At 42.3% G+C, this 25,178-nt stretch overlaps 1 protein-coding gene and 1 pseudogene across 6 annotated transcripts in view; one reads left to right on the top strand and one right to left on the bottom strand.

The window, feature by feature from the left end:
• Mex3a-ps4 (mex-3 RNA binding family member A, pseudogene 4) overlaps window positions 1-24,924 on the top strand; it is a 39,157-nt pseudogene extending 14,233 nt beyond the window's left edge.
• Window positions 1-25,178, bottom strand: part of LOC134479845 (putative sperm motility kinase W) — a 665,424-nt gene that overhangs the window by 124,373 nt on the left and 515,873 nt on the right. The window lies entirely within an intron of this gene.

The following is a 25,178-nucleotide window of genomic DNA, read 5'->3' as shown; positions in this document are numbered from 1 at the left end:
GTCCTAGCCATCTGAGATGCCTATGAGCCAAAACAATGACCAGCATGGCTAATATCCGGGTACCTGAGGCTCCAGAAATACAGATTTTCTGAGGTGAAGCCAGAGCTCGGTCAGACATTTGGACATCAGCAGCCCTTGAGTCACTCCTTCCCATAATTGACTCCATGTGCATACTTCAGCATGGAGCTCCTGTGAACCCATTGGATGAGTACCCCAGACTTAGGTGGAATAGCTCTGTGGCATGTTTCTGCAGTTCAGCCTTGATACAGGACAGTGTTCTCAACTAGGGGCAGGGATCCTTGCAAGGTACTTAAGGAACACAGGGCTCTGCTCCATTCTTTGTCCCTGCATTTCCTTCAGATAGGAACAATTAATTCTGTGTTAATATTTTTGAGATGAGTGTGTGGCCCCATGTCTGAGGCGCAAACCATGCCTAACCTCTGGATATGATCTCTACAGGATCTCGAAACCCACTGTTGGGTATTTCAACTAATGTGATCCCCATGCGTCCTGGGAGCCTCTTGCTTTGCTAGAATCTCAACTTTCTGGTGGCTATCCTAGTTCCCCACTCCGCATTGCTGCACACATTCTTTTAATTTTCTGATCCTCTGTATTTCTCCCTGTCTCTTTTCAAACCTGATCCTGCTCCCCTTTTCCCCACCCCCTCCCTCTCGCTCCGAAGTGCCTACCTCTCTCTACCTCCTGTGATTATTTTGTTACCCCTTCTATGTAGGAATGAAGAATCCATACTTTAATCCCCCTTCCTTTTGAGCTTCGTATGGTCTGGTAGTTGTCTCATTGGTGTTCCAAGCTTTTTCTCCTAATATCCACTTACTGAACAGACATTTGATCTTTTGTGACTGGTTTACCTCACATAGGATGATATTTTCTGATTCCTTCCATTTGCCTGCAACTTTCATTGTCATTGTTTTTAATAGGTGAATAGTACTCCATTGTGTAAATGTACTGCATTTTCTGTATCCATTCCTCTGTTGAGGGACATCTCAGTTGTTTCTAAGATTTCCCACAACAGTCCTGAGCATATTACTCCTGTTTCTAGGGAGCTAGCCTTTCTGGCCCTACTGGAAAGATATCCTTGCCCTCTGAAGGTTGTAACTCAAAGACATCACAGATCACGTAGTGGGTCTCTGGCTCATAGATATTCTTGGAACATTTGCCCTGTACTTACTCAGCAGCAAGGTAATCAGAGCAAACTGAACTTAAAAAGGTGAACAAGATTCAGTGGACTAGAAAATTTAGCAGCAGAACAGGCAAAAGCCTCTCACTACTATAGCCTCGGGCACTCATGTGGCATAGAAGATTGGTGGCCACATATACCAAGACTCTGCAGGAAAAGATACAGCAAGAAAGTTAGATGGCCTGGAGTCATCTCCAGCTTTTTCTGACGAACAGAGGATGGTTTGAAAAAAATGATAGGATACTGAGGTGTCAAGACCTCCATTTCTTAGAAAACGTTTCTCATGAAGTGGTGTCCTATGTCCAAAGAACAAGATTGTACATATGAATAAATTCTACAAATAAATAAATATAAACATCGTACTATGTTGGAAATTGAATAATAATTGCATTAGCTTTGGCTCAAAGTTTTTCTTGGGCCTAATGACAATTAGTACCCTGCTCCACTGCTCAGGACATGACACCCAGGCCGGCATCGATGCTGTTCTGTCCAGTGCTCTGGAATCCACAATATCCTAACTGTAGGGTTCTGCGGTTAAGGAGGGACGATAATTGTAAAAGATAATTCTGCTCTGTCATGATTTATGAATGTTGCCTAAACTTCTGGCCAAAAGAGATAAAACGTGTTTGGGGACAAAAATGATATTTTCTATGTTTTGGAACGTGAATCTATCCTTGCCTACTGAGTTCTCTATAAAGAAAGAAGCAACCAGACCACCAATCAGTCAGGCTGCAAGATTCCTCCAAACCACCATGACTGACTCACTTCTTTCTCTCTGACTCCTTACCTCCTCTGTGGGACCTGGTCATCATCAGGGCTGGCCCCTGAGAGCTTATAGTGTATGTGTATGGTCAGAAGTCCAAGATGTTACACAACTGCATAGGACAAAGGTCTATATGTCATGTATAAGCATTGGAAACAGTCATGGATATCATATACGTTCATAAGAACCAGCTCTGGATATGTTGGATTAATAAGGCAATCTGTCCTCAAATTTATGCACTCACATGGGAAGTAATTGCAGATATCATGTTACTGTGTGAGAATCATTCCTCAATATTGGTACATGCATGGTAAGGAGTGCATGGGAAGAATTCATGCAATACTATGTATCATGTACCTGCAATGGAAGGAAAAGACGTCTTGGAAATTTGAAACGTATATGGAAAAAACTTGGGATATCACGGTCCTACATAGGAAAAGCCGTTGATATTATGCACATATGTAAAAAAACATTCCTGGATACGGTACTCTCATGGAAGGAAGCAATAGATATCAACAAAGGTGGGGCACAATCCTGTTTACTTCAAACCCAAAATGATAAAGTCCTGTATATATTTTACTTGCATGAAATTAAGTCTTGGATCTCACTCACCCACAGTGAAAGAAGTCCTGGAAATACTATACGTTCATGGCAAGAGGCACTGGATATTATATTCCAACAAAGAAAGAATTCCTGCATATCAGGGACCCACATAAGAAACAGTCTTGGATGTTTGCTACTTGAATAGGAAGAAGTTGTTTATATCGTGTGTGTGTGTGTGTGTGTGTGTGTGTGTGTGTGTGTGTGTGTGTGTGTGTGAGAGATACTCCTAGATATCACAAATCCACATACCAAAAATTCCTGCATGTTGTAGATGAACATGTACCCGTATGGGAAGTAGCCTTGTTATTGGAATCCACATGAGAAACATTGGATATAATGAAACATCAGGAGAAGCAGTTCTGTTTATTGGATACCCACATGGGAAGAAGTCCATATATCTTGTTACTGTATGGAAAAGTTCATGGAAATTATGTGGCGTGACGGGAACAAGTCCTAAATCTCTAAAATTATGTTGTGACTCTAGGGAAATTCTGGTTTATATGGGAGGTTCCTGACTCTGTTCTGGGGACTTTTCTTGGGTCACTTCTGGTACGCTGTTTAAGAATTTTTGACTGTTAAGTTGATGTGAGGGGACCACACATGCATGTATGTCTCTATATTTTTTTTACAAAAACTTATATATATATATATATATATATATATACACGTTTGTTTGTTTCATGAAAGAACAATGTACGCTGACGTTTTAAGACATAGCAGAATAACGTGTCGGATTCCATAACAGACGGTTGTGAGCCTCAATGTGGTTGCTGGCAATTGAACTAGGGAACTCTGGAAGAGCAGTCAGTGCTCTCAGCATTTGTCCACCTCTCCAGTCCCTGTTTTCATATCTTGAAGAAACAGATCTTTACAATTTTCACTAAAGGGGAAAAAGGAAACTTTCTTAAGGCTGGTGGAGCCTGTCCAAGTTTCTGAAGATGCCGATATGACTGGCAGGAACTAGTAAGATAAACAATTCAAAATATTTAGGGAACAAGGAGATCTATAAACCTGTTAAGTAGCAATTTATACTTATGAACAAAATGAATACCGATAAACAAAAGAAAACATTTTCCTACAGAAATGCTAGCTTTTATGAGAGAAAATTGCATCCAGAGAGCCACATTTGAAGCCATGAATCAAGTTCTTGAGCTCATCTGCCTGAAAAATGATTGCATGATTGACATCATGCAGGGACACACTGGCTATACCTGGAAGACAATGGCATTTTTGTTATAGTCCTTAAGAAAGGGTAAATGAAGAAATAAGGCAATCATGTAAGCTCTACTATGAGATATATTCCCCCCCCATGTTATTATTGTTTCCTACTTCCTGCGTTTTTGTTAATTCACTACCATTATAATATAAGATAAAGTCTCAAGGATAATTAAAGGAGAAACAGATCCAAGTTGCCCTAGGTATTGAACCTGTCTGACCTCATTACACACCTCAGCATTCTTTCTTGACTTTCAATGCTTATTGGATTTGATCCTGCCTGATTCTGCCATCCAGAGGAAGGTGATTCACTCAAAGTGAGCATGTCAAGCTTTCTCTGTGGACCTGTGTAGTCTGGTTGATATCATCCTGTCTGGGTGGTATATTTTAGGGGGAGAATACCCAGAGTTCACAGAAGGAAATTTTCCATTTGCTTCACAGCTCTGGTACACCCATTAAAGCAGTCATGAGAAGTATCTTTGGAAAAGAAAAGGTATGACATACATTTAATCATGCACATCCATATTTATGACACTAATCGTTGTAAGCCTTTCCAAAGGACTCCCTTTTGAAGAATGTTTTCTCTAAGATCCCTTCAGTAATCATTTTGATTCTAACGCCTATTAGCTACATAATCATAAAAAGTTACTGGTAGTTCTAAGCTTTGGTGACCCTATTCATATGCTGAGGACCCTCACTGAGACATTTTGAGGAATAACAAGACTATTTGACATTACGTGGTGTCATATAATGGAAGCCTAAAAATGAGAGTCAACTAAGAGAGCTGGACACATTTCTGAGGGGAAAAAGAATGAAGGAAATCTCCATATAGGCAGACAGAATTTTCTTTGTCATTTTAATGAAATTTTCCAACTCTCCTATCATTTAAGATCAAAGTATGTGGAGTGGAATCTGGTTTCAGCACTATCCCTGTCATATATCAGCTACCATGTTTCTCGTCTTGCTTGGCTATCATTTCTAGATTATAAAGAGACAGCTTAGTCACAAGATATTGTAACCACTATTTTGATATAATCCAATATACTACATGGATTAATATTGAAGGTATTTTGTACTGGTTAATACGACAGGTTCATTCATGGTTTAAATGGAAATTCTAGTTCCAACACTCATCTGAGTCATTTGGGAAAAGTTATTTGAGATGGTTAATTATACTAAGGTTTCAGATAAAATAGTAGCTGTAGTCATTTGAATGAGAATAGCCCATAAAGGCTCACATGTTTGAATAGTTGGTCTCCAGGCAGTAGAACTGTTTAGAATTAAATCAGAAGGGTGGCCTTGTTAGAGGAGGTGCGTCATTAGGAGCCAGTTGAAAAGTTTTTAAAGACTAAATCTTTCCTAGTTAGCTTGTGCTTCAAGAAATAATTTGTTAGCTACTGTTCACATGCCATAACTGCCTTCCTGTAGCCATACACCCTGACAAGATGGTCAGGTACTACTCTCCAAAACTATTAGCCACAAAGAAACTCCTTATTCTTTAAATTGCCGAGGTAATAGTGCCATATTATAACAATGCTAAAGTAACTGAGTCAGAGACTGACCTCTGAACACATTCGTGAATTTGTGTTCAAAAGTGTTCGCCTGAAATAGAAACGTCTAGATAGAACGCAAAGGCACCATTCCATGGAACAGGGTCCCAGACTGAAGGAAAGGGGAAAGTAAGTAGATTTATCTTTCTGCTTCCTGACTTCAGACACAGTAGAAGCAACTACCTCCTTGTCTGGCCAACATATCCTTCCCTGAGATATAAAATGTATAGTAATGTTGTAAACCCAAAGAAACCCTGAGTTTTCTTTTGTCAGGGATTTTATACATCAATTAAAAAATTAACTAACTGTTATGTAAGAGCTCCAGCCTGAAATGCCACATTGATGGACCAGAATATTATAAATAATATTACATGGAGGTTTTGTTTATTAAAAGTGAAGTTGAGAAAAACTGCTTAGAATGTTATCTGGTATACAATAGCACCAAAACAGACCATTGAAAAAAGCATAAATTTTATTTTCCCGAGAGGAAGCATCATTTCTGTAGATCTACTTGCTATTGAACGGTGTCTTGCATAATTGTCCATCTATTCTGATAATATCCATTGGGAAAATTATGTCAATATTCTTATTCCACACTACAATGATGCATGAAACCCTGCAATTTCGTGGAGAAGAAAGAGGTAGACAAGGGTCCTATTGAAAGAGAAAGATTTTCTGGATACAAGGATGAAGACTGAGAACATGAGTACAGGGGCATGCAGCCCAAGCATGTACTCTCTTCCAGCGTTTTCATGTGCTAAGTTCAACCTCAGAGGATTCAACGAGACACATTCAGTCCCTGGTGACATCATTCCCCTGCATAGATACACAATATGACTCACCACAGTTTTAGATAACGGTTGGTAAGAACTTTAAAAGGGAGTAGGAGGGTAGACAATGAAAGAAGCTCCTAACAGGAATGGAAGTAGTCAGTGCTGCCCTATGAAGGTTGGGGAACACTGTTGGCCTGGCAGTCTGAGAGCTATGTTCTGTGATGCTCACACTGCTCTCCTGACACACACACACAAAGGAGGCAATACTTAATAAGTATAGTGTGGGGACAGTTTTTATATTTTCTAACTTGCATTGTAAGAAAAATAAACCTTTTCTTCTTTTTTCTTTTTCTTTTTTTTTAATTTGTCCAGAATTTTTGGAGTTTGACTTGTGGTCGCACTTCTTATAGATTTATTATGCAAACTCAAAGGAATATAAAGGATATAGAGCTAGGAACATAGATTGGTGGTAGGCGGCTTGCTTAATATATATGAGGCCGTAAATTCAGTTCCCAGTACCAGAAAACAACATCGCCAAACCCTAAAATACTTGGATTAATGAGATGGTTCTTCACACAAAGACATTCACTTCTTACAAAGCCTGAAGACATGACTTCAATTCCCAGGTCTCAGACAAAAGGAGGGAACTGATTCCCAGTGAATGACCTCTAACCTCTGCACCTGCAGCTATACAGCAGTACACAAAGTCCCAGTCCACAGTTTCCTATGCATACCAGGAGGTCTACTCCAACCCAAGACACCAAGTTCAGCCACCAACACAGACAACCAGAGAGAAACAGGCAAGTTCAGGAAAATAATCCACAGAAGCCACTGCAATATGCCACCACTGGAATACAGTTCTCCTACTTCATCAAGCCCTGAATATCCTAACACCCCTGAAGAGCAAGACTATAACCATAAACCCCATGTCATGAAGACGATAGAGGCCTTTAATGGAGATAAAAAGAATTCCTTTAAAAAATATAGGAAAGCAAAAAGAGGTGTAAGCCTATAAAGAGAAGACAAATAAATCCCTTAAAAATACAGGAAAATATAAATAAACAGGGAAAGGAAATGAATAAAATGGTCCACGACCTAAAAATGGAAATAGAAGCAGTAAGGAAAATAGGAATGGAGACAACCCTGGAGACAGAAAACCTAGAAAAGAGAACTGGACGTACAGATACAAGCAAAAGCAACAGAATACAAGAGATGCAATAGAGAACTGCAGGCATACAAGATACTAAAGAAATGATAGATTAGTAAAGGAAAACACCAAATGTAAAAAGTTCCTAGCTCTGGGGCTGGAGAGATGGCTCAGAGGTTAAGAGCACTGTCTGCTCTTCCAGAGGTCCTGAGTTCAATTCCCAGCAAACAACTTGGTGGCTCACAACCATCTATAATCAGGTCTGGTGCCCTCTTCTGGCCTGCAGGCATACATGCAGGCAGAAAGCTGTATGATGTATACATACATACATACATACATACATACATACATACATACAGTAAATAAATAAATGTAAAAAAAAAGTTCCTAGCTCAAAACATCCAGGAAATTTGGGACACTTTGGAAAGCTCAAACAAAGAATCATAGGAGTAGAAGAGATGAAGATTCTCGGTACCAACTGCCAGAAGATATCTTTAACAAAATCCTAGAAAAAACATTCCCAAACTAAAGGAAGAAATTGTACCAGAAAGGAAAGTCCTTCCACCACATAATAATCAAAACACTAAATGGATAGAACAAGGAAGAGTACTCAAAGCTGCAAAGGACCAAGGACAAGTAGGCAATAACAGTATCAGAATTACACTTGACTTCTCCAAAGAGACTCTAAAAGATAAAAATTCGGGACATATTTCTTGCTGATCCTAAGAAAAGGCAGGCGCCACCCCAAAATACAATACTCAGCAAAACACTCAATCATCATAGAAATAGAAACCAAGAAATTCCATGACAAAACAAATTTTAAACAATATCTTTCTACTATTCCAGTCCTAAAGAGTGTACTAGAAGTAAAACTCCAACACACGAGGATAACTACACCTGAGAAAATACAAGAGATTAATGATCACACACACAGACACACACACACACACACACACACACAAACACTCAGACACACACACACACACACACACACAAACACTCAGACACACACAGAGAGAAAGAGAGAGAGAGTGAGAGAGAGAGAGAGAGAGAGAGAGAGAGAGAGAGGAGAAGAGAATTACATACACACACTAACACCCCCAACATCAACATCAAAATAATAGCAACTAACCATCATTGGTCCTTAACATCTCTCAATGTCAAATCACCAATAAAAATAGACACAGACTAACAGACTGAAACCTAAAACAAGATTGAGCATTCTACTGCATACATGAAACAAAACGCAGCAAAACAGTGGACACTATATCAGACTATAAAGCTATAAGATGATTTTCCAAGCAAGTGGACCTGAGAAATATGATGGAATTACTATTGTAATATGTAATAAAATAGACTTCCAACCAAATTTAATCAAAGGAGAGGAGGAAAGACACTCCACTCTTCAAAGGAAAAATCTACCAAGATGAAATCTCAATTCTGAACATCTATGCCCAATTGCAAGGGCAGCCAGATTCATAAAAGACACTTTACTAAAGCTCAAATACACACTGAACAGCACACAATAATAACGGTGAACTTCAACACTCCACTCTCATCAATAGACAGGTGAGTGAAACAGAGAAACAATGAAAATTACAGAGACTATAAACCTAATGGATTAACAAATACTACAGGACATTTCACCCGAACATAATGGAATGTACCTTCTTATCACTCACAGAACCTTCCCAAAATCGACAATATATTGAGCATAAAAGGAACCTCCATAAATACAAGATTAAAATAACCCCATGCATTCTATCAGATCAGCACAGATTGAATGTGGACGTCAACAACAACAGAAACAGCAAACACACACACACCCAGGATAACTGAACGGCTCTCTATCCAATGATCATTTGGTTAGAGAAAAACATTAAAAAATGAAAGACTTTTCAGAATCCAATGATAATGAAAGCACAATATACCCAAACTTACAGCACACAGTAAGAAGTGTGGTAAGAGGAACAGTAATAGCACTGTGTGCCTTCATAAGGAAAATGGAGAGATCTCATACTAGCAATGTAAGGCCACACCTGAAAGCTCTAGAAGAAAAAGAAACAAAAAGAGCCAAGAGGAGTCTATTGGTTCAGGTTCTCTCCTCAGGGATTCTTATGTGTGGTGCCCTTTAGGATATCTGCCCAGTTTGCTTGATAACAGAGATGGAGACACTTGTCTCTCTCCTCTGTTAGTGAAAGAAAACAGCAAAAGGATCAGGAATGTTTATTTAAGCTTCAGGAAGAAAATTTAAGGAGAATATACCTAAATACTCAGCTGTTTCCTGACAGGCGTAGGAGGCATTTCACCACAAATTTTATATCCTGTGAGGCAAAGTGCTGGTTAGAAGATGACCTGTTTCAATCTGATGACACTTGACATCATGCTACCACCATTGGCAAAAATATGAACTCTAATGGCAGTAAGTGCAGATCCCTTGAGACCGCTGCAGGGGGGAAAATCTGATTATCTTCTATGTCCAGAAATGTCTGTGTAGAGTACCTTCAGGGAGTTCAGCTGAAAACGGTCCAGACCCAGGGCTCTCTTGAACAGTATTTAGTGCTCGGCCTGTTGAGGGTTGAGTCAACAGATTATAGTTTTGTGGATTATTAAATACAGCCTGGGACGGGCGATGCTGAACAAGAGTTAGGAATTAACATGAAGAGAGTCAATGCTACATTGATGAAAACTGAGGTGATAGCAGTTCACATGGCTGTTTAGCGAGAGTCCACCAACAGCAGGCCAGCACCTATCAAGTCATGGTTCATATCGGCACTTCCCGAGAAGTGTTTTCAGAAACAGGCAGCTTTATACAATGACTCTGGAGTCCTTCAGTCAGTGTTGCCTGCTTTTCTTACCCCTATCACAAGGTATATGACAAAAGTGCCTTAATGAGGAAGGATTTATTTTGCTTCCTAGTTTCAAAAGGTTCAGTACTGTGTCAGGGAAGACATAGTGGTTAGAGCATGTGGCCTGTGGTGATGGGAACCAAAGCTTAGGAGATTGTTTACCTGAGACTTGTTTACGAAGCAGAAGGCTCAAGCTGGCATCAGAGCCAGGTTATACCTCAAAGTCTATCCTCCAAGATACCTGTTTTCTCCAGCTAGGCTCTGCTCCTACATATGCCCCAACTTACCAAACTAGTATTGTTATGGTGTCCCCTTGTATCTAACATAATGTAATCATAAAGTTAATGCAGAAAAGTTTATTGTAATAAGCCACTGCAGAGATGCAGACAGGAATCTGGAGATAAACTCTGACCCTGAGTCAGAATGTTATAGAATTTTTAATCAAATATCAACATCGGCTGTCATCATCTGTGCCACATTGCAGTTTCATTGTCTGTCAATCAGGACTGTACTAGGAACATTTCTTCGTGGTACATTTATGCTTGTCTCATTGGTTGGCTTGCTCAACTGCAGGAGAGTGGTTTGCCCAGCATTCATATCTCAACTTGCCAACCAAGATGACACTCATTCAGGTAGGGCTTGGGAAGTGAACCTTTGACACCTGTTCAGAATGCAAGTTTTATTCAAAATCAAATTGTAGTCTGCAGCTGGAGCTGACCCTGTGCCAGAGCTCTCTGTACCCAGATCCTACCGGGAAACAGCTGGTCTCCCAGGAGTGCTGACACACAGGCTTAGAGGAGGGCCAAGCCACTGTCACAGACAGCAAGACCAGCTAACACCAGAGATAACCAGATGGCCAGACAAGTGTAAGGACCTAAGCAACAGAAACCAAGGCCACTTGGCATCATGAGAACCCAGTTCTCCCAACACAGAAAGCCTGGATACCCAAACACACTGGAAAAGCAAGATTCTGATTTCAAATCACACCTCGTGATGAAGTTAGAAGACTTTAAGAAGGATATAAATAATTTCTTTAAAGAAATACAGGACAATACAGGTAAACAGGTAGAAGACTTTAAAAAGGAAATACCAAAATTCCTTAAAGCAAGACAGGAATACACAACCAAACATGTGAAGGAATGGAGCAAAACCACCAGGATCTAAAAATGGAAATAGAAACAATAAGGAAATCACAACGGGAGACAACCCTGGAGATAGAAAACCTAGGACAGAGATGAGGAGTCATAGACGTAAGCATCACAATAGAAAGTGAGAGATAGAATAGAGAACCTTGGGTACAGAAGAAACCATAGAAAACATTAACACAGCAGTCAAAGAAAATGCAAAACACAAAAATATCCTAAGCCAATACATCCAGGTAATTCAGAACACAATGAGAAGATCAAACCTGAGGATATTAGGTGTAGAAGAGTGAAGTTTCCCAACTTAAAGAGCCAGTAAATATCCTCGAGAAAATTATAGAAAAAATTTCCCTATCAAAAACAAAGAAATGCCCATAAGCATACAAGAAACCTACAGAACGCCTAATAAATTGGACCATAAAAATTGCTCAAAACTCCAAATGCACTAAACAAATAAAGAATATTAAAATTAGTAAGGGACAGACCTATCAGAACCACACCAGACTTTGACAGCCAAGCAGCACTTTGCCAGGCATGCAAGGGATGGTCCAGGCTCTAATATCCAGATGGAAATTGTTAATGGAGGAAAAAATGTCTGCTTCTGGAAATTAGATGTCAGGCTCTGTTCTGCCAAGGGCATGAGATTCAAAAGAAGAAACTCCATCTTTGGAGCTAATGGGAAAGTTACTGTGACAGTTACTGGACTCAAACCTCATAAAGTGATCAGAAGGATCAGTGGTCTGAATGTTCTTCATGTTTGTTCTACTCAACACTAAAGACAGGAAACATCCATATCTCTAGAGTCCAACACAGGGATCCCAGTGCAAGTTATATGACAGGATATCGGGCAGAAAGTGTTAGTGCAGAGGATGAGTGACAAGTTAGAGATGTCCTGCCAAGGTGCTTCTTCCCACCAACATGCACACACACACACACACACACACTCTCACACACACATTACAATGACCGTTGATCTATCTCAGGGTAGGCTCACGGAATTATATATACGGACAGATAACTTCTAATTTCGAAGAGAAGCCACTGAGAATCCAGGAAGTTAACCAAGATAGCAGAGGTCTCTCAACCTAGTGTTCCTTCTACATTGCACCATTTTCAGGTTTCTATTTATAAATATTTCACTGTCATAATGAAGAGAAATCCAAGAGTTTGAAGCTTTGATTATATGAATTAAACTTTAATTATATCAATAAAATTGACACAATCTCATAATCACTTACGTGTAATGGATAAAGCTAAAGAATTTTGAAACCCACCTATGCAAATACACACATAGTAAGTCTCTCCTTCCTACCCTTGAGGACAATCTTTTGTAGCACTTTCCTTTACTTTTTATAAAATGTACCATATGCACTGCAAGATGATCCAATACTTATTAGTACATAGGAATCAACTATATCCTTTTCAGGTTTATATTACTGCACAGGCATGGACCTGCTATTGCCCACTCATCCATTCTAACAACCATGAACAGAGATGGTTTAAAACAGCGCTACAAAGTAAGTCCTTACCACAGGCACACATACTTCAGCACACCACTGACCCTGCCATATAATGAGACTCCTAGAGATAAACGAGATGGGGGATGAGCTGCAAGCATTTCCCAGGCTGCCATGGGATCAACATGGTCTTGGTGCCTCCTCATCTCTTGGAGGTTTCTCCTGACAAACTTGTTCTTAGCAAAGTGGAAATGAGAGAAAATATTTTCTTGATTAAATAATGCCACATTCACAAACACAGATGGGTATTGAAAATCATGCTAGAAGTGCCATAAGCTTGTGTACAAAGAAAAGAATTTGATTCGTGCCCTTCGTCCTACCTCAAAATATAAGCCTTATATTCCTACAACAGGATCTAAGAGCTCCTGTGAGAGAAGCACTCCTTTGATAAAAGTCCCAGGGCTGTAAGAAGGTTCCTGTGAAGTGGAAATGCCCAGTTGCAGAAGAGAGACACAGAAAGCGAAGGATCACAGAGGCAAAATACTAGTCTGAACTAAGAAGAATTACAGGACGTCAAAAACAGACTCACCATCAAGAGGAAGGATACAAGCAGGCAGTGGGTCTTGAGAGGTAGGGTCTGTACATGACAGTGGGTTGATCCAGAGCATAACTGACAGAGGGCATGATAGGTGGTGGGTGGAATGTTGTGCTTAAGAGTCACAGTGAGTTGGATGATTGTCCTAGTGCCTTCTGTCTTACTATGATAAAATATCTCGACAAAAAGAGACTTGGGGAGAAAGGGTTTGTTTTCACTAACAATTCTAGGTTAAAATCCATCCTTGTGGCAAAGTCTTAGTAGCAAGGGCTTGAGACAGTTGGCCATGTCTCATTCACAGCCAAGAACAGACAAATGGATTTGTGTGTGCTCAGTTGCGCATTGGCTTGACTGTGCTCAGTGCAACCTCTTGACTTACGTAGTTCAATAGCCCTTGCCCAGAGAATGTTGCTACCCTCAACGGGACGGATCTTCCTACACAATTAATTTCATTAAAGCAATCCCCTAAAGTCACGCTTCCAGGATAAACCAATGGACCCAGTCCCTCACTGGCATGCTGCCCTTCTTGGGTGATTCTGTGTTGTGTCAGGTGACAAGGCTGATGGCACATCACAAAGATATTACTTTGCAGGTAAAGGACCCAAAGTCTGGAGAAGTGATGAACATTAGCCCAAGACGACACAGCGACACAGTAAGCTCTGGATATGGACTCTCTCGCTTGGGGTTCCTCAACATTGATTACATAATACTGATTGTGGTAGATTGAATGAGAATGGCTTCTGTAACCTCATGTGGTTCAACACTCACTCACCTATCAGTGGAACTATATGGGAAGGATTTGGAGGTGTGGCCTTGTTGGAGGCAGTATTGCTTCTTACAATGGGCTTTGTAGGTTCCAAAGGACCATACATTTCCCAGTGACCTCCCTCTGCCTTGCAACTGTGGATAAGGTTTTAGCCCTCAGCTACTGCTCCAGCACCATCTCTGTCTGCCTTGCTGCTGGGATTCTCTCCACCATGATGGTCCTGGACTCTAATCCTATGGAACTGTATTCCCCAATAACTCTTCCTTCTATAAATTACCTTGGTTGTGTTGTCCCTTCACAGCAACAGAAAAGCGACTGACTCTGATAAAATATCTACCTGCTGATGTCCTGGCCACACCCCTGTCAGTTTATTTATTTGGATATAAGGAAATGAGGAGTCCATGCACCTTGCATTTTAAACTGGAAGGTGGTTGACATGTGCAGCCTACCACGGGAATGAATCTCTGGTAAACTATTTCCATCTCCTGTCCCATAGCCTTGGACTCCCCCATTTACCATGCTGGAGCTGCTTCTGCCTGAGACCTGGAGGACAATTTATTAGACCTTCAGAGGGACATGATCATCTGAGACTTCCTAGCACTCTTAATGATACAGCCACACCCACTGGCATCTGCCTCCCTTGAGGGAGACTGCAAGAATTCAGAAACTTATTTTACTGGTTGCCATGGCAATTCTTTGCAGTGTCAGCAGAAATACTCCACAAGACACACAAGCTAGTAGAAGCCTCCCCCAAGTCTTCAGCTCAGAATCTCTCTCAGCCCTAGCCTCAAGCACTGTATTGCGGAGCCTTGACTCTGAAATGCAACAAAATAACCACACACTCTGGGATTCTTTGCTATACCCTCCTCTTCATAGGGCTCAGAAGTGAAACATTGTAACCGCCTATCCAGCTGGAACAGGCATGGGGGCAGATGGAATTGAAAAGTTCTTTCACCACTGATCCTCCTTGTATAGACTCCAAAGCTCCTGGTTTCTGTATCCCTCCAATTGCTAAAGCAACTCTAATCCCCCAGAATCCTGACCAGGTTTGTTCCTAATCTCACTGTTTTCCAAGCTCTCAATTTGATTTTTATTTAATTCCCTGTGTCGGTATGGACACATGGAGTTCAGGGGATAACCTAAGGTGTCGGCCCATATTCTCCTTCTTCCTTGTTTGAATAAGGTCTCTTTGTTTTTTGCTACTTCACATAGGCTAGATTCTGGGTCTGCTCCAGTCTCTACCTCACATCTTGCCTTTGAAGACCTGGGATTGCAGGAGTGCTACCGAGCCTGAATTTTTACCTGAGTTCTGAGGATGCTGATCCAAGTCCTCATGCAAGTGCTCTATTCATTAACGCAATTCCCCATCCCATAATTCATCTGTAGTCATGTAGATCTTTAAAATATTGAAAAAAAACCTTCCTATCATCTTAAAATTCTTGCCATGTATAGAAAACAGAACAGTCCTACCCTCATTGACAAGCAAAGCCAAGCTATAGCCCAGTAAACCCAGAGCTGTTGGGAGTTAGAACCCAGGTTCCAGTCACAGCTCTGTCAATTGCAAGCTGTGCATATGAAATGTGAAACACTTGCAAGCTGTAAACCTTACACTAGAGAGCTCGTGTCTGGAATAGTTTGTTGTTAAAGAGCCAGCTCACTTTTTTAGACCTGATAAGAACAGCTTCTGGGTTCTTTTCCAATATAACTCTCCTTTTCAGATGCTACTGCTACCACCATCTTTTGGGGTGTGATTTTTTTATGGAGTGAGGATGGGATGTGTACACCTGTTATCAGGTAGGCATTTGCCTGTGCACAGATCCCTGTTCTAAACTGTTCATTTGCTATTGTATGAGGCAATCTTTCTTTCCTGAATCCATCAAGGTCTTGGAACAAAGCAACAGAAATGATTGGGTGACTAATACAAGAAAGTGGATGCAAGCACGGATGGAGATTCAAAATATCAATCAATCAAAGAAAGAAACAAACAACAAAAGTACTGTGAGGAACAGGGGTAGCCAGAAGGATGAACGTAGAGAAACAGGCAGGAATCATGGGAGCACTAGGTCTGGCCACCATGATTCTGGACTACATGGTCCAGTCTCTTTAGAATGCTGCAGCTGTCACTGTCACCCTGAGTATACTCATGTCCAATCTCTCTCCCTCTTTTGTTACTATTGGTTGAGCTATCATTCTGCTCCTGTGGATTGGATGTGAATGGTAGATGGGCAAACTGTGGAGGGTTCTGCCCCATTGGGAATTGCCAGTCTTTCACACACTGAAAATTCACCCTCAAGAAGATGTGGAGGTACAGGGACTGCTAATACAGTTCAATGGTTAAGAGTACATACTGCTCTTGCAGAGGCCCTGAGTTCAGTTCTAGCACCCAATTGTGGTGGCTTACAATGGCCTGTAACCCCTGCTCCAGGGAACTCCCTCCCCCTGGTCTCTGCAGGAACCTGTACTCAGGTTCAGACGCCTACATACACATAATTAAAAATAACTAAATCTCCTTTGTAAAACATATGGAAATAAAATATAAGTGACATTTTCGAGAAAGCAATCTTTTAACTAGTGCTCTTTTTCCTGCTGACAAAGTTTCAGAAGCAATGATTTGTCCTCTTCTACCTCAGAAGTCCTTGTACAACCTACAGGTCCAAACCCAGTGATTTATGAAATCTGCTGTTTCTCCACATTTAAACACCCTGTCAGGTGAGAACAGTAGGAATAAAGGGATTGTTTCTTTTGAGGGTGATTACTGTTTGCAGACCCCTTTCCTTATTTGAGTTTAGTAGATAAAAATAAAAATTCTAGGTGGTGCTGATCTCCGGTGCATAATGCAAGAATAACATTAATGCAAAACACTTTGTTTTGTGTACTGAACACTGGCCACCATACATTGATAATTCAATGCAAAGCACCACATGCTCCTGCATCTAATCTATACCTTTTAGATGTATAGTGCAATTAAACATGAATACTTGCACAGGAATTTACCCGGCTTCTCATCTCAACCTTTGCCCCATTCCTTCTATCCTTAGAAATGTAAGGTTCTTTAGAATTACCTGTTCTGGCAAGAATTCCCCTTCCAGTTTTCCCCAGCATTTTAACTACTCATTTTGAACACCAGTAGTGTTTTTACAAGTAACTCTATTTAAAGGTCCAGATATTGAAGTTAGAGGTGGATGTGGAGGCACATGCCTTTTAACTCCGAACTCAAGAGACATAGGTAGGTGGATCTGTATGAATTTGAGTCCAGCCTGGTCTTCATAGTGAGATCCAGGCCAAATAGCTACATAGATAAATCCTGTCTCTAAAATCAAACAAAATACTGGTGGACAGAGGAACCTTGAGGGAGATCTGCTTTGGCCTTGTGTAGGACCCTGAGACATAGAAATGACACAGGAGACAGGGCCCTGTCAAATGCCCTCCTAGTCTGTTCTAGATAAGCTTTCCAATTGCCTTGTTTTCTAATACGAAATTTCTTTTAACCTTGTAGTCTTAATTCAAATCTCACAAATCTCCTCTGTACAGAGTCCTGTCATGGTTCGGGCACCACTTTTGTGTCTTACTACACATCCCTCTCGTTGATATTATCTTTTGGCTGTGTCTTGTATGTAACCAACTCCCATGCCATCCCCATGCCAGGGTAAGATCTTAGCTCTTTGTTGACCTTGTGCTTGTACTCCTGTGACTTTTGCTCACAGCTGCCTCACTGGTCTCTCAGAAGCCCCTACTAAGGACCAGGGGAGTCAGGTGACTTTCTCCAAGCTGGCTTCCTAAAATACTGAACTGCATTATTCCCACTCCTGAGAGGCATCTCACCCCTCTGGGGATGGAGAAAAGGCGTCCATTTGGCCACTCCGGGACAAGAAGAGCAAAACATATACACTGTAGCAACTTTCTCTACCTGGCTGCAGAGGGAAAGCCCACAGGGTGAGAAAGGAGGGGCTGGAGAGGCGGGCCTGGGGGCAGGGCCCTTGTCGCCCCAGCCAATGGGCTTTGCAGCATAAGGAGACATGGCTGCCCAGTGGAGGTGCTCTCATACTGTGCAAGGCAGAGACATAGCTCTGAGGCTGCAGCACTTTCACTGATCCTGTATTTGGCTTTGCCAATCCGAGGTACATGCGGGCCACCTTAGCTGGCATGGTCGGTAAGCCACAGCAAAGTCGACTAGGTGGGTTTTCTGGCCATAAAGAGCACTCGACCTCGAATCCGGGCTGCAGGCGGGCCCTCGCTTGGTGCCACGTCCCTATAAGCTTGCTCTTTTGATAGAAGAATGTTGATAATGCATGTTGGCAGGATGCAGGTTCTCCCTGGGCCCGGAATCCCACTCTCAGGTCCCAGGCTGCTGCTGCCTGGCCCTAGCTCTACTCCCTGAAGAGCTCCGGAGCCCTGGGGCTCACAAAGCTATGACTTCTGTGGTTTTTAACCCAGCATCCAGACCTGTCCCCAGGAAAAGCTTCCTCTGGGATGCTGAGACCACAGCAGGTGTTGGTGATCTGCACTGGATCCCTGCACCTGCTGTGTGCTGATTCCTCAGGACCTGTTGCCTTGGGTCTGGGGCTCAGATCTGTTACGCAGTCTTCTATGTCCAGCTATCCGGAAGCAAAGGAAGAAACCTTGGAGCGTTTTCCTGGCCAGACTAGGAACACAGACTAACACCGACAGAGAGACCTGGTTATTTATTCATGATTTACTTGGGTGTAGGCCAGACACTATGCTCATCTGTAGGGGCCTAAAAGGAATTCCAGGAGTTCCTGGGGCCTAACAGGAATGACAGAATAAGAGGGATTGCAGTGAGGTGTTATGTTATTCAGTATTTGGTTCCTAGTTGGTAAACCTGTTTCAGAAGGATAAGGCACTGCTTCTTGGGGAAGAGCGTGTTCCTAAGGTTGGTTTTATAGTTTTCAAAAGCCCAAGTGATTCCCAATCTGTCTCCACTTGTGGCCCAAGAGACTCTCAGCTATTCCTCTCACTATGCCTTTGCTGTACCACAGTGGACTTGTTCTGTAAGCATGAGTCTGAATTATACGTTATGTTTTATAAATTTGTTGCCTTGGTCATGAAGTCTTATTGGAGCAAAAGAAAGGAAGATGCAGAACTTAGAATCTCTTATCCTACGATGAAGGAGGCTGGGAAATAATTCAAGTTGGTCCAACAGCCACTCTGCTGGTCCTGTGGACAGTGATGGAGGCTGGTATCTACAAGCTAGGAAGCTGTAAACAGCTACATTTTGGGCAACTAGAATAGCAGGACTCTGGCCAGTTAAGGCTGACTGTAAGGCCCTGTAACCCTGGCTTCTGGGCATGAATTCAGGCAGGGAGACGATGGAGTAAAATTTCTCCAGGAATCTCTGAATGCTCTTATCTCTTTGCCACGAACCTGCACTGGTCTCCTGCACTGTCCCCTGTGTCCCCAGTGCTGCTCTTGCTGCACAGCCCTCTGAGGCTCCTCCACTGGCCTCCTTCACAGCCCCCTACAGGCCACAGCGCTGCCCAACCCTATTCTAAGACATCCAAGTGCTGAGCTGTGGGTCAGAGTCACTCGTGTTCTGCACAACCCCTAGACCCCCAGGCTTGCTGTTGGACTGTGAGCAGCTCACTGAGGTTGGGCATCCTCAGTGGCTCCGAGTCTCACAGCCTGGACCCTGTCCAATGCCTGCCCATCTTCTGCTACCTCTCCATCTCTGAGGACCAAAGGAAGGGGGCGCCTGCGAGGGCTTGGGAGAGGTGCTACAGTGCATATTGGTTGGTGGGTGACACTGCAGCAGGCCTACTTGCAGGCCAAGCTGAGCACTTATACTGGAACTCTTTCAGGAGGGGCTCCTTCGGTTCTCTTTGTTTCCAAGTTTCTATTATTATTATTATTATTTTCATCATCATCATCATCATCATTGCTGCAAAGTGTCATTCTTGTTGAAATGAATGCCAGTGAAATTTTCTTTTGAATGAACAAAATATCCACAAGAGGGCAGTTGTGATGTGGAAAGAACAGAAAATTCCAAACACTTGTTTAGGTTTCAGATGAGTTTGAAACTCTAGTTTTAAAAGAAAAAAGAGCCAAGCACCAGCAGCTATCAGCCACCATTCCATCTCTTCTCTCACCTGACAGCCTTAGTTACAGTCCAGATGTGAGAACTCTTACATTGGAAGGGTTTCCAAGACCAGTGTGAGCCAGCAGGCTGCCACCTCCCTAAACTATAAGTTTCTAGAATTGAAATTAATGCCCAGAACTTTCCTTGATAGGAGTATCTCGCAGCCTACTTCATGGTGGTTGTTTACCTTGTTTATGTTTTTTAACAAAGTTCTATATGTTTGGGTATGGGGGAGATCTTGCATTCCAAAGTTTCATTATAGTCTCACTGCCAGCACTCAGTGGGTGTTTAGCTTAGAACCATTTCCTCTGCTCTCTGGAAGCCTTGGGTAGAGTTCAGTTCATAGTCGTTGGGAAATAAATGCTTCATTTTTAGCTCTTTTTAGTTGATCTGCACCTCAACTAATATGAAAAAAGATTTAACTTATTTATTATCTTGTGAAAAGTATACACTGAGGATACTGTTCAATTGTGTTTATCAAGTATGATGAAAGCAATAGATATATGTTTTATTTTGTTAAATTATCATTGCCATTATTAATTGGCAAAATGAGGAATGTGTTCTTTTCACAGTAATATATGCATTTTGTAACTTCACTTGGTTATTTTATTGGAAATGAGTTAGAAAAACCTTAATTTAAGAGATTGTATGCAATATTTATTTTATTGATTTTTTTACTTCTTTATGTAAACTTTAAAAGTTTGAATGGTTTCTTTACAGAAATCTACCTAGATGCTGTGGAAGTAGTTTGAGGAACACTGTATGCTCTTTTTCTTCTTTTCTTTTTTTGAATGTATAATGCCTGTAGCTTATCCAACTTTAAACAATAAAAGAATGGCCATAGACTCTGCAGTCAGGTCACGTGGAGAATGCTTCTCTCATTTGAGCTTTATATAGAAGCAAGGAAAAAAAGTTTCTTGATTTTACCAGCTCTAGTGTGATGTTGAGGCTAAGACAGGTAGCAATAATGCGGAAATGGTCTCAGTGCCTTCATTGGGCCTGAACTTACCTTAAATCTTCCTCAACCAAACAAGGACTTCATTAGTGCTTGACAATTTGAATGAGGGATGTGTTCACCAGCAAAAGAGGAAAAGTCTTTTTTACCACTTTTTACATAGCTATGAGGGGAAGAGACCAGGTCTTTGCACTGAAATGTTGGTGGTACACACATATACCTTGTTTAGTGACAGCCCCAAACTTGTACAATAATATTTCAAATGTAAAAAGGCAGGAAGGTCTCAAGATTTCCCAGATGGCAGATGACCAAGCAATCCCTTAGTTTGTATGTAGGTACAGTTGGAGCACTACATGTGCACTCTGGATTACTTTGACAGAAGTAGGGTTTTGAAAATCATGATATATAATATGTTTAATATAATATAACATATTATATAATATAATATATAATATATTTTGAGGAATCAGTTCACTACAAATTGTGACTGGAAACATTGTACTATACATGTTTGTAGGTTTCCCCCAATAAAGGTTTTTGGAAAAAAATATAAAGCTGGACCTTGCTTGTATTGTCTGTGTGTCTTCCTTAGTGCTCCATCCCAGCAGACTATGGAGTAAAATTTCTCCAGTTATTGCTGAATGCTCTCAGGGAGTTTATCATGTTTGCCATGAACCCTTAGTTCACTGACCCCTGAGTTACAAATGTCCCTGAGAAAATCTGGAGCATTCGCTGGCTTTGAAGACTGGGTTCCCAGGGGATAGAGAATGCCTCCATCCTTTTATACTGTGGATAACACAGTTTTGTTGTTTTCTTGTCTGTGTGTAATGAGCTATAAGTTATTTAACTGTTTCCAAAGTCAGAAGCCCTCCCTCCCTTGTCCTGAAGGCTTCCAGTGCACACGTGTCTGCTTCAGTGGGTAAACTAAACAGAGCACAGGGCATGCATGAGGGGAGCATCTGAGAATGCTACTTCCTAAATATTGACTTTCACCTCAACACAACTTCAAGACTCTCATACCTCATACACACATCTCATATGCACACTATGACACTTTCTGCCTAGGAGAACCCTTATCCCCAAGCAGAGGGAAAAAGTTCAGCTACGCCTCAGAATTTGGTCACATAGGAAAGAAGTTCTGAATTTCTTTATGGAGTGTGTTGTCTATAAAGGGTCCTCTTTGCATCGTGTATAGCACTTGGTATCGGTCACCTTGTCTAGGCCAGGCTCCTTGATGACAAATTGCATGTCATTGAGCTAAGTCACCAATTTTTTTCTGACCTCAGTGCTTTTGTTTTCCCATCACAGAGATTGAAAGAGGATTGATTTTTAAAGCATTTGTAGCTCCAGGTGCTTGGGCCTTAGAGAGGAATGAACTTCAGAATGAATGGGTGGGTTCAGGTTGATGTGGACACCATGTTCAAATAAAGGGGGCTACCACCTCTGTTTCCTTGGGGACTGGGGTTCACAAGGTAATCTCTTTATTTTTTGGATATTCCCTAGAATGTACAGACAATGTCCACTGCACAGAGGTTAACGTCAAGGCTGTCACATTGGAGTGACTTGACAGTGTCACCCATGTACTGAATAATAAGGCTGACATCTAAACTCATCCTGTGGACACAGTGGAGGGCAGCAGATGCACTTGGAGTAGGAGTTGGAAGCAGCTGGAGAATCAGTTGTCGGTAGGGATGCATGGAGCTGCTACTGTCTTGCCTTCAAGGTAACTAACAGGCTATGAGCTGGTATGACTGGGACTGGGGAGTTCCCAGGCATCCTTGCTTGCAGGGTTTATGTCATTCTGCTTGTATACACAACCACAGCACCTGCATGCGAGCTGAAAGTGTATTAGACAATCTTGATAATCAAATGATAGTGCCTGAGGGAATTCCTCTCAGCCAAAACCTGTTAAAAAGCTGATGCTCAGTATACATTTGTGGACATCTAAATCTTGCTATGACCGCTTTGACTATGCTAGTGTTTGAGAAAATTCAGAGGAGAACTAGGCCATCATAGAGTTGGTGCATCCTGCCTGACTCCTCTGACATTTATTCTCATGAATAAACATTGCATACAAAATCCTAAGTGCATAAAGAATGGGGCTGAAGGCTGTAAACACCTGAGTAGAAGATACACCAGGTGTTGCCTACCTCTGTGTGACTTGAGTTTGTTCCTGACACTCTGTGTGTTTAGTTGTAGGACTCACTCTGCTGACTCTGAGATGACCCAATGAACCTGTTGTGTGGTAGAGGTGGTGGTGAAGACCTTAATTCCAGCAGTCAGGTATAACAGGCAGGTGAAACTGTGAATTTGGGAGCAGCCTGGTCTCCAGTGTGAGATCCAGCACACCCAGGACTACACAGAGAATCCATCTCAAAAAAGAACAAAATAACCAATCAGCCTTTAAGAACAAAATAACCAATCAGCCCTCTGAGGGGTTAGGGAGAATGTGTAGTTCAAGAAAAGATATCTCCAGAGGTCGCCTGATTCACTGTGCTGTTCTGGGCAGTTGTGGAAATAAAAGAAGGAAGACAGGGCCCTCATCTCTCCTCCTCTCCCTCCCACCACCTCTCTCTCTCTCCCTACAACTTCCAATTCCCCATGCCCAGTCTAGTGGTATCTGGAATAACAGGAAGAAATGTGGCTTTGGATAACTAGGATGTTTCAGAGGAAGCACAAAGAACCAAAGGGCTGCTGGAAAGGAGTGTTCCCTTCAGCTGGCTCTTCATCAACTCTGCCCCCTGGGTTTGGGGGAGCCCCAAGTCCCACTCCTGGTGCCCAAGTTGGGGTAGGACTGGGAGTGGGGATGGCATCCCTGAGCAGCCTACAGATCCTGCCCTGCTGCCCCTCCCCTGCAGCCAGCCAGGCCTCTACCAGGCCAAGTGATGATCCCTGTATGAGCGCTACCATGTGGTGGGACTGATGGTTTGCCCAAAGGGAGCGACATTAAATGCATCCAGCAGCAGACCAACACTTACATCATAACTTCCAGCCAGGACTAAGACCTCACCGGTGTTTGAGATCACCAGTGCCTGGGCAACCTGGAATGTCGGCAGGGCTGCAAGGAAGGAGATAGGGAGGTACATTGCCACACATAGTGGCAAGATTCTTGAGTAGAACAGGGATGGTGACTTCCTGGGTGACAGTAAGATTGACTTCATGGCAGTCAGAGTCCATGCAGCCCTGGATAGCCTCTACTCAGATGCCTGGCCGGTGTTTGCTCCAGGCTGTAAGCCACTCTCCACCTTCAGGCACAACAACCTGGGCTGTATAGGTGAGTGTGGCATGAACTCATCTCTGAGGCCCAGCACTTAGGCTAGCAGGGCAGGGACATCAGCTAAGGTGGATATCTGCTTCCAGCAATGGTGTGGGCAGGCAGGACTTGTATTATGGAGTGAGAGGTAAGCCTGCCCACCCCCACTGCTGTAGGAAGACCAGGAACTCCATCTTCACACTGGTGCACTTCTCTTCTGCCTCCTCCTCCTTTTATTCAGTCAAAGCATATGCAGAACCCCCAGGTGAGCACTGATCTCCTGCCACCAATGAGGGGTCATAGGCTAACACAGAGGCCGCCCACGTAGCCACTACGGGGTTTCTCTAAACTGAGGTAAGAGGGCCTGCATGCATCGTCTGCTTTGAGAGAAAAGTGACAGCAGCCCTGGTGCCTGGTGGACATAACCTTTTCTGCATGGCAGGTGCAGTATGCATCTGTGAGAGGACAGACCAAGATTGTCCTGTCTGTCACATCACTGCCACACAAGCAATCTGAATATTTTTCCAAATTCCATGTCCCTGGACTCCTGTGTCTGCTCCCTAGGGTACAGCCATGGACCTGTAGCAAGGTGCTGGGCAATAATCACCTCAGTGGGGTGGGGAAGGAGAGGCCTGAGTGGCTACGGGTGGGGCAACTTCCAGAGTCTCTGGTTACACTTTGGGAGTGGGCTATACATTTTACTAATGTTACAACTCTGATACATCAACAGACCCTTGAATCCGGAAGCAGCTAAGAGAAGCTTTTGTTTAACTTGAAGTGGCCACCAGGACAACCTGACATTTCCCTTCTCCCTATCT

The sequence above is a fragment of the Rattus norvegicus genome, chromosome 7 (assembly GCF_036323735.1).
Source record: "Rattus norvegicus strain BN/NHsdMcwi chromosome 7, GRCr8, whole genome shotgun sequence".
NCBI classification, from domain to species: Eukaryota; Metazoa; Chordata; class Mammalia; order Rodentia; family Muridae; genus Rattus; species Rattus norvegicus.
This window is presented reverse-complemented; position numbering and strand designations above follow the sequence as displayed.